Raw genomic sequence first — 12697 nt, 5'->3', positions numbered from 1 at the left:
GTGAGCTCTTGGGGGATTTTTTTAGGACTATGAAAGAAACAAAAAACTAAAAAAAAAAGAAAAAAAGTAATAAAACTTAGAGCTATATTCCAGCCACCCAGAATGAGGAACTATAATTGTGTCACATTAGCTGCCACTCTGTTTGAGTAAAGAAAATAATCTTGGTAACATCAGAGATCTGATTCAGCATCCCAGCCCTTCCTCCCTCTCCAGAAGCAGTAACTATCAGCTAGCAAATTTGGTAGTTCTTTTCCAGGTCATTTATTTTATATATATTATATACTTTTATATACTATATACATATAGTATATAAAATAATATGCATGTTATGTTTTATATATTTGTATATAAATTATATATAATATGTAATATATAAATATATAGGTAATAAATATCTATACATATTTTATATATTATATATACATGTTTATTTTATATTTTTATTATATATACATATATTCAAGAGCAATATTCAGTACTTTCATGCATTTTTAAAATACACATAAAATACATATTTATTTCTACATGTCCTTACAATTTGTTTTCTCCTGTCAAAATTATCTTGAAAAGTAATTTCTATTATTGCAAATCTATTCCTAGCAGTCTTGTTATTTAATAGTCATTTTCAGAATGGAATTAAAATGAAAAGAAGGCACAAATGTTAAGATAATCACTTTCAAGTCGCATTCATTTTATCTTCCCATTTTTAGAAGTTCTTTCACTTTGCATTGACTTTTTATTTTACTTTTTTTCCTATTTGGCTTTCAGAGGGAGCTAGTGTTTTAATGTGAAAGGCTTCTAATCACTGGGGCTTCTTAAAGAGGCTAGTGTCACACGTAAGTGAATTTTCCAGACAATTGAAATGTCAGATCTTTTTTAAATTGAAAAGTTTTGATGGAAGTCTTTCTGAAATAATGTCTTAAAAGCATCTCAGCTTTAGAAAAAAAAAAAGTTGAAATACTTGTTTGAATCATATGATAGTTGTAATACATGTTACTTTTACGATTTTCAGGGTTCAGGGCTATTTTTCACTATTGTAAATGACACCCTAAGGTTTTGAGTTCTTATGTCTAGATTTTACAGTTTTTCTGTCTGTTTACTTTTCATCACACTGACAGTCATTTTTTTCCCCTTTCATCAGTGGTAGAGACTCAGGAAACTCTCTCTTTCCTAATTCTTAATAGACTGTTATCTGGAAATTTTGACAATAAACTAATTAGCCCAAACTAATCTTTTATCAATAGTGAATTCGTTTATTGCATGCGCTTGAGTCAGGGGCCTTGTTTGTCTTTATTTTTTGTTCTTGGCTATATCTTGGTCAAAATAACAGAACTCAAAGATCTGGACTTTTCTGAAATTTGTTTTGTGGAAAGAAAAATTAAGTATTTGTAAATTATATATTTTTAAGCTTATACTTTTATTGGAGAATATGGAAAAATATGAAGAAATAGGGTTCAAGTTGTTAACGTGAGATATAGAGCAACATTTCAAATATAGCCTGTATAGCAAATTCATTGTTTAAGCGAGCTCCGTTAAGAATACAAAACAAGCCCTTTCTGGAAGTAAAATAGTTATTGGCCATATTTTCAGGAAAACTTTCTGTTGAACATTATTTCAGATGTGGAAACATCTAAGAGGACTCATAATGTCAACATGCATTTCCCCAATAAGTAAACAAGAGAAATGACACTGACAAGAACAAGAAATGATTATTTCTTCTGCCAAAGTTGGAAGCGACCAGATACGGATGTGCGTATTTTAAGATCATAGTTTGTGCTGTTGGAGTAGGAATAAGTAAAAGCTCTTTAATTTGAATCTGAATAGAAAATGAAAATTCAAAGGGATCCTTGCTTCACAGATCATTTCGGCAATCTATTTTTTAAAAATAATTCAGCATAAGGAAATGGTAAAAATGAGTTTGTTGAAAGAATCAATTATCTATGGATTATATTTTAAACACTCACTGGTAACTGATTTCTACGAAAAGGATGCCCAGCCAGGAGTCTCTGCATTTTGCAGGGAATGGAGGCTGTTAGTCCATTTCCTAATGTGTACTTCCAAATGCTACATTGTTGCTGCTTCTACACTATTCTGTCTTTCAGATTTTTCACTCTATCTCTTCCTTGCTCCCCCACCCCGCCTCCAAATCAACGGGCATAAACTTTCCTCACTTCCGCCCCTAAATTTGTTTTCTCAGCTAGATGTATTTGGAAAATAAAGTACTAATTAAAATATACAATGACAATAATCATCATCGTGGGACCATAGAGTTCGGAAGGGCCCCGGAGGTCACGCAGGCCTCATTTTTACAGATGAAGAGATAGCCCCGGTTGGGCAACTGGCCCTGGGAGCTGATAATGACCCCATGGCAACGCGGGCCCTGGACACAGGAGAGGAGAGAAGGCCAGAGCGCGGAGGCCCTAGGACGCCGCATGGAGAACATTGGAGGTGATGTCTACAACAGGCACTAGGAAACAATGGGGCTTGGAAGGAGGAGGGAAAGTGTCAGGATTTCTCCTTCAATGTTTTAGGACTTTATAAGCCCTAAGAATTTAGGGCTTTACTCTCTCATATAGTAAAAATCTAGCATTTAGCCTGTTGCATTTAATAACTGACATGCATCCCATTTCAACACTGAAAATAATCCCCATAATGTTGAGTTTTTGTCAATACTGTAGTTTCCTTGTCAGGCTTTCCTCAAAAATACAATGCTTTATTCTTTGTACTTGCCGGTGGGGCTAAAAACACTTTGTATTGTTTAAATAAGGTATTATCAGAGTTAAACACTATTTTAGTTTCACGGAAATACGAATTTTTTAAGGTGAATCTTTTAAAGAAGCATTTCAAACACAGCAAAAGACAGGGTGGTGAAAAGACTGACCTTCAGGTGGGGCAGCAAGGAGGTTAAGTGCTGATGAGCCTGCCAAGGGAAGACCAACCCCCACCCCAGCCAGAGCCTTCTGGTACCCCGGTCTCTCTGGCCTGTCTTCCCCTCATGCAGCCAGCTGTGCATCACACCACGTAGGCCAGGGCGGCTCATCCGCCCCACAGGCCACTTAGCATTCATCCAAAATGTCGCTGTGGTTAGTTCTCGTGTAGGCAGAGGTGAGATAGTCCCCAGACTTCCCAATCCTGCCATCCAGCTTCCAACCTAAAGCCTGAATGACTTGAAGACATAGCAGGGCTTTTCATTTTTGCTTTCTGTTTTGCATGCTTTTTTTTTTTTTTTTTATCTTGTTAAACTGGAGATTTGACAGAAGTGAAATAAGGATTTTGGAGTGGATTTTTCTGGCCATTTTTGCAAATGTGTTATTTATTTTACTTAGAGAATTGTTGAGGAATGTGCGCTTTGAGGAAAGAAGTTTGATTTTCTGTGTCCTTCCCAGGTGTCTTCTCTTTGGGTCTTGCCTCCAAATCAGAACCCGGTTGTTGGCCGTGTGAGCCCTGGGTGACTCTGGTTATATTGGAACAATGCAAATGTCTGTAGGGCTCATGTGAGCAGGAGCCCCGAGCTGGAAGGACATTTCACAGGGCAGTGTCTCTGTGTAGTTGAGAGGTTGATACCCTGTGTCATTAGGTGGAGTCCAACCAGATGTTGTTTCTGGGCCCCCAGGGTTCTACATAAGGAAACAAAATGAAGTCAGTCCAGATTTCACTTTTTAAAAAACTATATAATTCCATAGCGCCCACGGTAGGCTCTCTGCATCTCTTTATGATTTAATAAACAGAGGCAGAGACTATTTGGTGCCCTTTCTTTCAGCCATTGGTTGCTCAAGGCACAACACATAAAAATATGAACAAAACATGGGCTCTGCCCTGAAAGCCTCATTCTCTAAATCCAGTCCTGCAATGGCAGTAACTGTCACTGTGGGCAAAGAGGGATGGAGCTCCGTCCCACCGGGGAATGGTGGCTGGGAGCCAGAGGGACAGGAGGGGTCCCAGAAAAGATACCGTTTACAGGATGAATGGGGGGACAATGGCCGGGTGGAGGCGCAGTGTGCCCACGTGCAAGGTGGCCCCGGGAGCACCTGGGGACAGGCCAGCGAAGCCTCCAAGTGCTCTTTTCTCTTGTAGGTGAAGTCTTGACCTCAAATGGTTCGAGAGTGAAATGACACACCTGTGTTTTAGAGACCTCACTGGGTTTAGAGACCAGCTTGAAGGTTAATGCCCATTTTTAGAGCAGAGATGATGAGGCCTGAGCCTGGCAGATGACTCTCCCGGGAGGAGGGAGGCGTTCTTGAGTCGCTCCCCAGGCAGAATGGAGGGCTGCGGGCTGATGCAAAGGAAGGCAAGTAGCAGTCCAGGCTGGCTCCAGTGTTTCTGGGGTGGAATTTCAGGGCATGTCTCCAAGATCTTACAATTTACATCACTTCTTGAATAAAAGATTACCTCCTATACATAAAAGACTGTATATAGGGAACATCCTGGAAGGATCTAAAGAAAAATGTTTTATTTATGAAGTGGATATGGAGGTTGGAAGTCAGGAGGGAGATTTTTAGTTTCCATTTAACACCTTTCTGCTTATCTGATTTCTCTTTCTTTCTTTCTTTCTTTCTTTCTTTTTTTTAAAAAAGATGTTATTCTACAATTCCTAAGTTGCAGAGTACTGGGAAATGTGACATCATTTGATTTGATGCTTTTTGATCCACTGTAAGAGAAACTTCATGGAACTCATATGTAGTCCTGAGAAGACCTAACTCCTTTTTTTATTTTTTGCCCTTTTGCATTAGATTTACTTTCGTTTGTTTGTTTTCATTTGGTAATATTTGCACTTCTGTACTTAGGACTAGAGACGGAAGCTAGGTCTTGCCAGGACTTTTCTTAGAGCAGAGCATCTGTTTTCTTGAGATGTTAGTACATCTGTCTTGAGGTGTTAATACTTTCCTTTTCAGGAATTACATTATAAAAGAAAATGAAAATTACTTAATGGATTAAGGGTGGTATTTATAGCTATAAGGTACTTATATCTAAGAGTATCTTCCAAGTCTTTAGATATTATATTGTATAATTTATTTTATTTGTATTGTACACAGAAAGTCACTAAGGCTAACTTGCCAGGTAAGTGGGCAGCTTAGTTCTCAAAATGGAGCACCAATGCCCTCTCTCTGCTCTATTCCATGTTGTAAAATGCCTAATAACTTTGGTTTAGATGCCAGACACTGTGCCTTTGTTCGCGGGCAATTTTGCTAATGTTTTCCATTTCTATCTGCATGTCATTTCCATGATTTTGTGCTTTCCAAGATTTTCACAGGGTAGAAAAAAACTATTAGCAATTAAACTTTTGTTGAATTTTAGTTCCGTGCTTGGCAGAGTGTAGGATGTGTGCAGCCAGAAGTCTGCATACATTCTTTTCTTTGGCAGACAAAGAGGAAGTGATTCTAGCCATATGCATCACTGTTTAAATTCACCAATACAAATTGCTCCAAGAGCTATACCCCAACTTTTCACTATTTTTCAAAATAGGTTATAATTTCAATAGACTACCTACTCTATAGTTCGTGTTGTTATTGTCACTGTTTTAAGCAAATTACTGGCTACCAGATAACACAGAGTCACTATAAAGCTGTGCTGTCCACCACAGCAGCCACCAGCTACATGTGGTTATTTAACTTAATTAAAATTAGATGACATGAAAAATTTAGTTCCTCAGCTGTTCCAGCCACGCAGTAAGTACTCAATGGCTCTGTGTGGCTAATGACCACTGTTCTGGACAGCACCATACTAGAACATTCCATCCCCACAGGAAATTCTAATGGACAGTGTTGGTCTAGAATATGCATATTTCATAAGCAGAGTTGAAATGGAAAAGCTTCTGATACACTTTGTAAAGTGTAATAAGAGCAAAGATGCAGTTTCATGGATGTTCTCTGTAGAATAGAATATAGACTAGTCATAAAAACTTCACATTTTGAAAGTAGGCACGTTTTACCATTTTCACTTTAAAGTGTAAATAATTGACTTTGCGGCGCTCGATGCTCTGGTCCATTTTGCTTGGCTTTCTTTTAGACAAAGAGAGGAAAGTTAGAGAATAACAAAGATGATTACGATCACCAAGTTCCTCTTATTTAATACTGCAAGATTTGACTCAAATTTAGGGGCAGTGCTGCTTTGTGTGGAGTTACAAAGTTAAATGCCCTTAAATGACATTCAGGGAAAAGTGATTTAAGAGGCCAATCTTGATTTCCTGCCTTTCTTCCTAGTATTCTTTGAATTTCCAACCCTAGATTATCCTAATTTTTTAAAAAATATATGATACATTAAACTTCAGAAGTGCTTAGAAATACCATATGATAGGATTCTTCCTGTAGGTGTTCAAACGTTATTAAACATATTGGATAATCTTTGATTTCCCTATAAATGCGAAAAATTCTAAGGAACATTTATTTTAAGTGAAGGACACTTAAAATAAATTACTACCTAACGTTTTACACAAAAGTTACTCAAAATAGATCAAAGGCCTAAATGTAAAATCTAAAAGTAAAACTCTTAGAAGAAAACCTATGTGTATATCTTCAGGACCTCAGATTGCCCAGTGGTTTCTTAGATATGACACTTAAAGCACAAGCAACAACAGAAAAAAAAAAATAGACAAACTGGACTTCATCAAAATTAAAAGCCAAGGATGCTATCAAGAAAGTGAAAAAGCAGCCCATGGGATGGGAGAAAATACTTGCAAATCATCTATCTGATATGGGTCTAGTGTACAAAATATATAAAGAGCTTTTACAACTCAACAATAAAAAGGCAAATAACGCAATTTACAAAAAAATGTGCAAAGGATCTGAATAGACGTTTCTCTAAAGAAGACGTACAAATGGCCAATAGGCACATGAAAAAGTGCTCAACATCATCAGTCTTTAGGCAAATACAAATCAAAACCACAATTAGGTCCCACTCTACCACCACTAGGATGGTTTTTAAAAAAACACAAAAAACGCAGACAACAAGGTGTGCTGGCAAAGATGTGGAGAAATTAGAACCCTCATGCATTGCAGTGAGAATTTAAAAATGGTGCAGCCACTTTGGAAAACAGTTTTGCAATTCCTCAAAAAATTAAACATAGAGAGAGTGAATGACCCAGCAATTCCACTACGAGATATATCCAGAAGATACATTCACACAGACACGAGGATTTGAATGTTCGTAGCAGCATTACTAATAATAGTCCAAAGTGGAAAAAAATCCAAATGTCTATCAAATAATGAGTAGATAAACAAAATATATCCATAGAATGGAATACTATTCCAACATAAAAAGGAATGCAATTCTGACACATGCCACAGCATCGATGACTCTTGAGAACATTATGCTAAGAGAGAGAAGCCAGTCAAAGAGGTCCACACATTGCTTGATTCTACTTATATGAAGTGCATGGAATATGAAGGCAAACTATAGAGACAGAAAGGAGGCTAGTGGTTGCCAGGGACAGGGTGCAGGAGGAATGGAGTGTGGCTGCTAACGGATGTGGAGTTCCCCTTGGGGTTTATGAAAATGTTCTTGAATTACAGAGTGGTGATGATTGCACAACCTTGTGAAGATACGAAAAACCCCTGAATTGTGTACTTTTAAAGGATGAATTTTATGGTATATGTATTAAATCTCAATGAAATATTTTTAAAACAAGTATACATTTACATAAACAACTCTTGGTTGCTCTCTTTAGTCCCCTAGTCTAACAATAAGTACTTTTTTTCAGTGCCACCTGACCCAGTCTTTTAGGGAACTTAAGGCAAAGCAAAAAACAAAAATCTGATTAGAACAAGTGTCCAAGTGAAAAGATAGTAGCAAAATCCAAAAGCCCGTTTTTTTAATATAGAAGCACAAGAAAGCATCTCTGTTCATTTTAGCTAAAGGTATAAATGAGAAGTCAAGCCTGTTATTTGTGGGCCAGAAAATTCAATTATAAAAAAATGGAAAGTTTGAAAGACTCAAGTAGTTAGCATCTCTTTTTGTCAAAATCTTCTGTTATATAATCTTCAAATGGCTATTGATATAAAAAAGCTCTGTGCCACCTAGGATTTTCATGCCTCCAAAGTTTTACATAAATGGAATGGTTCTAAGTACATGGCAAACTACTAAACACATTTATTACAATTTCTTTGTCACTGTCTTTTCATTTTTCTTTAAATACCTCTGAAGTGCCTGCTTCTCTCAGCAAGGAGAGGTTGAATCACTGCTGAGCCTGCAGGTCTGCTGACTTCATTTCCTGGCTTATACAAAATCCAAGGCTGCAGACACCGCCTGAACGTGTGTTTTCCACATAACTAATAAACAATAAAAGCGAGGGCATTAAAAACAAAGGAACTTGACCAGTTTGCAAAAGCAAAACAATCCCATGGAAGATTGACCTTAATTTGTAAAAGGCTTCAGATTCTCTGATAGAGTTTCCAGTTCATTGTCTAAACTTTGTATGGAGGTTTTCAATTAGGCACTAAACCTTGGCTTCTGTGCCAAATTAACAGTGAGGATAAGACATATCAAACTTTAAAATGAATAGAATTACTGCTAGCGCCTTATAAGCGACATGTAACTACATGAGATAATCATATAAAAGGCTGAATCTTTTGTGATCGAAAGCTTCCTCTTTCTAGCCTAAACGCTTAATTTCAAGTAAATGTGAGCAAATGCCCTACAATACACAGGATGTGCAAAAGCAGCTAGAAATAACCCTATTCTCATGGTTCTGATCATCCTACCCTGTGGGTTACCTCTTTCTCACACCGACAGTCACTTGACACTTGCCCAGAGCATTCTTATGGAGCAGGGGCTGAGGGGACGGTGGGACTAACAAGCTGAGAAGAGTTAGGAACTAAGAGGCCTTCGCTGTGCTGTTCTCTACCTGTTTGTATTTTACTGACTCTGTCCTTAAAAATATTTTCTCAGGGTTTTAGAGGACGTGTTTTAGGGGGAAAAAAAGCACTAGATTTTTTAGAAGCTAGAAATGGAAAGTTTTCAACCAGTTGCTTCACTGTTTAAAAGTAATTGCGATGGAATATGACAAAGCCTACATCTAAACTTTTGTAGATCTTCCCAATGAGAGGTGACAGCGGGCTGGCAGTCCTCAGAGCCCTCACTCACTCTCGATGCCTCCTCTGCCTGGGCTCCCACTTTGGCGGCACTTGAGGAGCCCTTCAGCCCACCGCTGCACTGTGGGAGCCCCTTTCTGGGCTGGCCAAGGCGGGAGCCCACTCCCTCAGCTTGCAGGGAGGTGGGGAGGGAGAGGCGTGAGCAAGAACCGGGGCTGCATGTGGCGCTTGCGGGCCAGCTGGAGTTCCAGGTGGGCGTGGGCTTGGCGGGCCCCGCACTCGGAGCAGCCAGTCGGCTCTGCCGGCCCCAGGCAATGAGGGACTTAGCACCCGGGCCAGCGGCTGCGGAGGGTGTACTGGGTCCCCCAGCAGTGCCAGGCCACCGGCGCTGCACTCGATTTCTCGCCAGGCCTTAGGTGCCTTCCCGAGGGGCAGGCCTCGGGACTGCACTTCCCCCGCCTCCGAGGGCTCCTGTGCAGCCCGAGCCTCCCCAAGGAGCGCCGCCCCCTGCTCCAGGGCGCCCAGTCCCATCGATCACCCAAGGGCTGAGGAGTGAGAGCGCATGGCGCGGGACTGTCAGGCAGCTCCACCTGCAGCCCCTGTGCAGGATCCACTGGGTGAAGCCAGCTGGGCTCCTGAGTCTGGTGGGGCCTTGGAGAACCTTTATGTCTAGCTCAGGGATTGTAAATACACCAATCGGCACTCTGTATCTAGCTCAAGGTTTGTAAACACACCAATCAGCACCCTGTGTCTAGCTCAGGGTTTGTGAGTGCACCAGTCCACACTCTGTATCTGGCTGCTCTGGTGGGGCCTTGGAGAACTTGGTGTCCACACTCTGTATCTAACTAATCTGATGTGGATGTGGAGAACCTTTGTATCTAGCTCAGGGATTGTAAACGCACCAATCAGCACCCTGTCAAAACAGACCACTGGGCTCTACCAATCAGCAGGACGTGGGTGGGGCTGGATAAGAGAATAAAAGCAGGCTGCGGAGCCAGCAGTGGCAACCCGCTCGGGTCCCTTCGACACTCTGTGGAAGGTTTGTTCTTTCACGCTTTGCAGTAAATCTTGCTACTGCTCACTCTTTGGGTCCACAGTGCCTTTATGAGCTGTAACACTCACCGGGAAGGTGTGCAGCTTCACTCCTGAGCCGGCGGGACTATAAGCCCGCCAGGAGGAAGGAACAACTCCAGACGTGTCGCCTTAAAAGCTGTTAACACTCACTGCGAAGGTCTGCGGCTTCACTCCTGAGCCAGCAAGACCACAAACCCACCAGAAAGAAGAAACTCCGAACACATCCGAGCATCAGAAGGAACAAACTCCAGACGCACCACCTTAAGAGCTGTAACACTCACTGCGAGGGTCCACGGCTTCATTCTTGAAGTCAGTGAGACCAAGAACCCACCAATTCCGGACACACCAATAGGGAGAATAATCACAGAGTATTGCCCTATCTATGCTGTTTGATTTTTTGCAAACAGATTTTTAACACTAGGATATATTAAAAACCAGTGTGATTTTCTAAATAGGTTTATAATAATAGCTCTCATTTCTGGAGTGCATATGAGGAAAGCACTAATATTATCCTTACTGTCCAGATGGTAAAACTGAGATTCAGGATGATGAGTAACACACCCAAGAGCAATAGCCAAGTGTCAGAGCGTGGACTCAGGCCCCAGGTCTGCCCAGACAGAGCCAAGAGCCTCATCCGTCTACTGCGTTGCTGTTACCAGGAGTGGAGCTTGGGATTCTCCTAGTGCTCAGCCTGCCATCTCTACTGAATTGAATTTTGTGATGTAAAGGCAGTGTTTTGTGTCAAGCCTGCTACTCATTCCACCACTTCCCAGCTCAGGGATCTCAAACCCGTTTCTTCATGTGTAAAGTGAGAAATAACAAAATGGGGATAATAATAACTTATCCCTTATGATTGTTGTCAAGATTAAATGAATTACTCTAAGTGCATTGCTGAGAACACACCTGGAACCCAGTAAGCATTCAATACGAGGTAGCAATTACTCTGTACAAAAAGCTTCCTATGCTGGTTGCTCACAGGCTAAATAAGAATGCACAAACATTTAAATACTTGTGCTGTTCAATATGTTGTATCTAATACAAAGCTGCATCAGCATGACCAGATGCGGCTGTCTAGAACCTCATGATCAGATTAGACATACATGATGGAAACATATGAAAGGACAAGTGAAATAAAATATTTAAACAGAATCTCAAGGCTGGGCACAGTGGCTCGCACCTGTAATCCTAGCACTTTGGGAGGCCAAGGCAGGCGGATCACCTGAGGTCAGGAGTTTGAGACCAGCCTGGCCAACATGACGAAACTGTGTCTCCACTAAAAATACAAAAATTAGCTGGGTATGGTGGTGGGCGCCTGTAATCCCAGCTACTGGGGGGGCTGAGGCACGAGAATCGCTTGAACCCGGGAGGCAGAGGTTGCAGTGAGCCGAGATCATGCCACTGCGTTCCAGCCTGGGTGACAGAGCAAGACTCCATCTCAAAAACAAACAAACAAACACAGAATCTCAAACATAAAAGGAACATCATGGAGGGGATGTCAGTCAAAACACCAGGGTGATGTCCTTAAGGAAAGGAGAAAACGAGGCGAGCAGGGGCACCACAGAGGGTTGATGAAAAAGTTACATGATACAAATGAGGGCAGCCATACACACGCAGACACAGACACCAGACACGGGATGTGAGCTCTGTCTACCTCCATTAGAAATGGTGGAAATGCTCCAGCTGCAGTCTTATAAGTCCTACTCACATGGGTCAGTGAATCACACAATTCTGCCCCAAGACATGTATTAGTCTGCGGCCAATTTCCAGCATAAATAATTTCCTTTTTCCTTGTTCCAGGGCTTTTGAAAGTTGTTAAGTAAGAGGGTTTTTGTCTTTTTTTTTTTCTTTTTTTTCTTCCTCCTATTCTCTATCTCTACATGTGTGTGTGTGCACGTGTGTTTGGAGAATTTAAGTCCTTGAATGTGTGAAGCAGAAGGGACAGGCACCTGGTGTCTGGGTAGAACTGCATGGCACACCATTCCAGAGATGGGCTAGAGAAAGCCAAATATATGTCGCAGAGAAAAGTGAACAATTGTTTGTTAGCAATAAAGATTTTACCAGTCTGTGGTAACATAAGAAAAGAAAAGTAGATGAAATTTTTATAGAGCTATATTTATTTGATTGGCTTCATTACATATCTGTGTTATAATTCACTTCATTTGTAGTGATCTATTCTATCTATAATTGTATAATGTGATTGTAAAATATAATTACAGAATAGGTCTACCACACTAAATATTGGCAACCTTGTCTCCTCCCTTGCCCACTACCATCTGGCTTTTTTTTTTTTTAATATTCCTGAAATCTAAAGACCACTGATGTACAGTAAGTTGTAATGAGCCTTTTAAAAAGTGCTACTTAGAAAGACCATTCTGGGTGTTACTGAAATGCTAGGGGTTTGGTCTAGGTACTGCTGCTTGCTGCACAGAAAGCCAATCACTCAGACAACACGTATTGCCAGGGAAGAAGGTTTTAATAAGGTGCTGAAGGCAAAGAGATGGCAGATCAGTCTCAAATACATCTCCCTGACCAACTAAAATCGGGTTTACACAGCAGGGAAGAAATGCAGGAAATCCAGAATTAGGGAGAAGTAGGGA

At 40.6% G+C, this 12697-nt stretch overlaps 1 long non-coding RNA gene across 1 annotated transcript in view; it reads left to right on the top strand.

Annotated features, from left to right (window-relative positions):
* Positions 1-8094, top strand: part of LOC107975389 (uncharacterized) — a 37898-nt gene extending 29804 nt beyond the window's left edge. Inside the window, exon 2 of the long non-coding RNA XR_001718900.3 lies at positions 1619-8094. This is a non-coding gene — a long non-coding RNA (uncharacterized LOC107975389). The remainder of the gene's footprint in view (positions 1-1618) is intronic.
* The last annotated feature ends 4603 nt before the right edge of the window (positions 8095-12697 follow it).

The sequence above is a fragment of the Pan troglodytes genome, chromosome 5 (assembly GCF_028858775.2).
Source record: "Pan troglodytes isolate AG18354 chromosome 5, NHGRI_mPanTro3-v2.0_pri, whole genome shotgun sequence".
NCBI classification, from domain to species: Eukaryota; Metazoa; Chordata; class Mammalia; order Primates; family Hominidae; genus Pan; species Pan troglodytes.
This window is presented reverse-complemented; position numbering and strand designations above follow the sequence as displayed.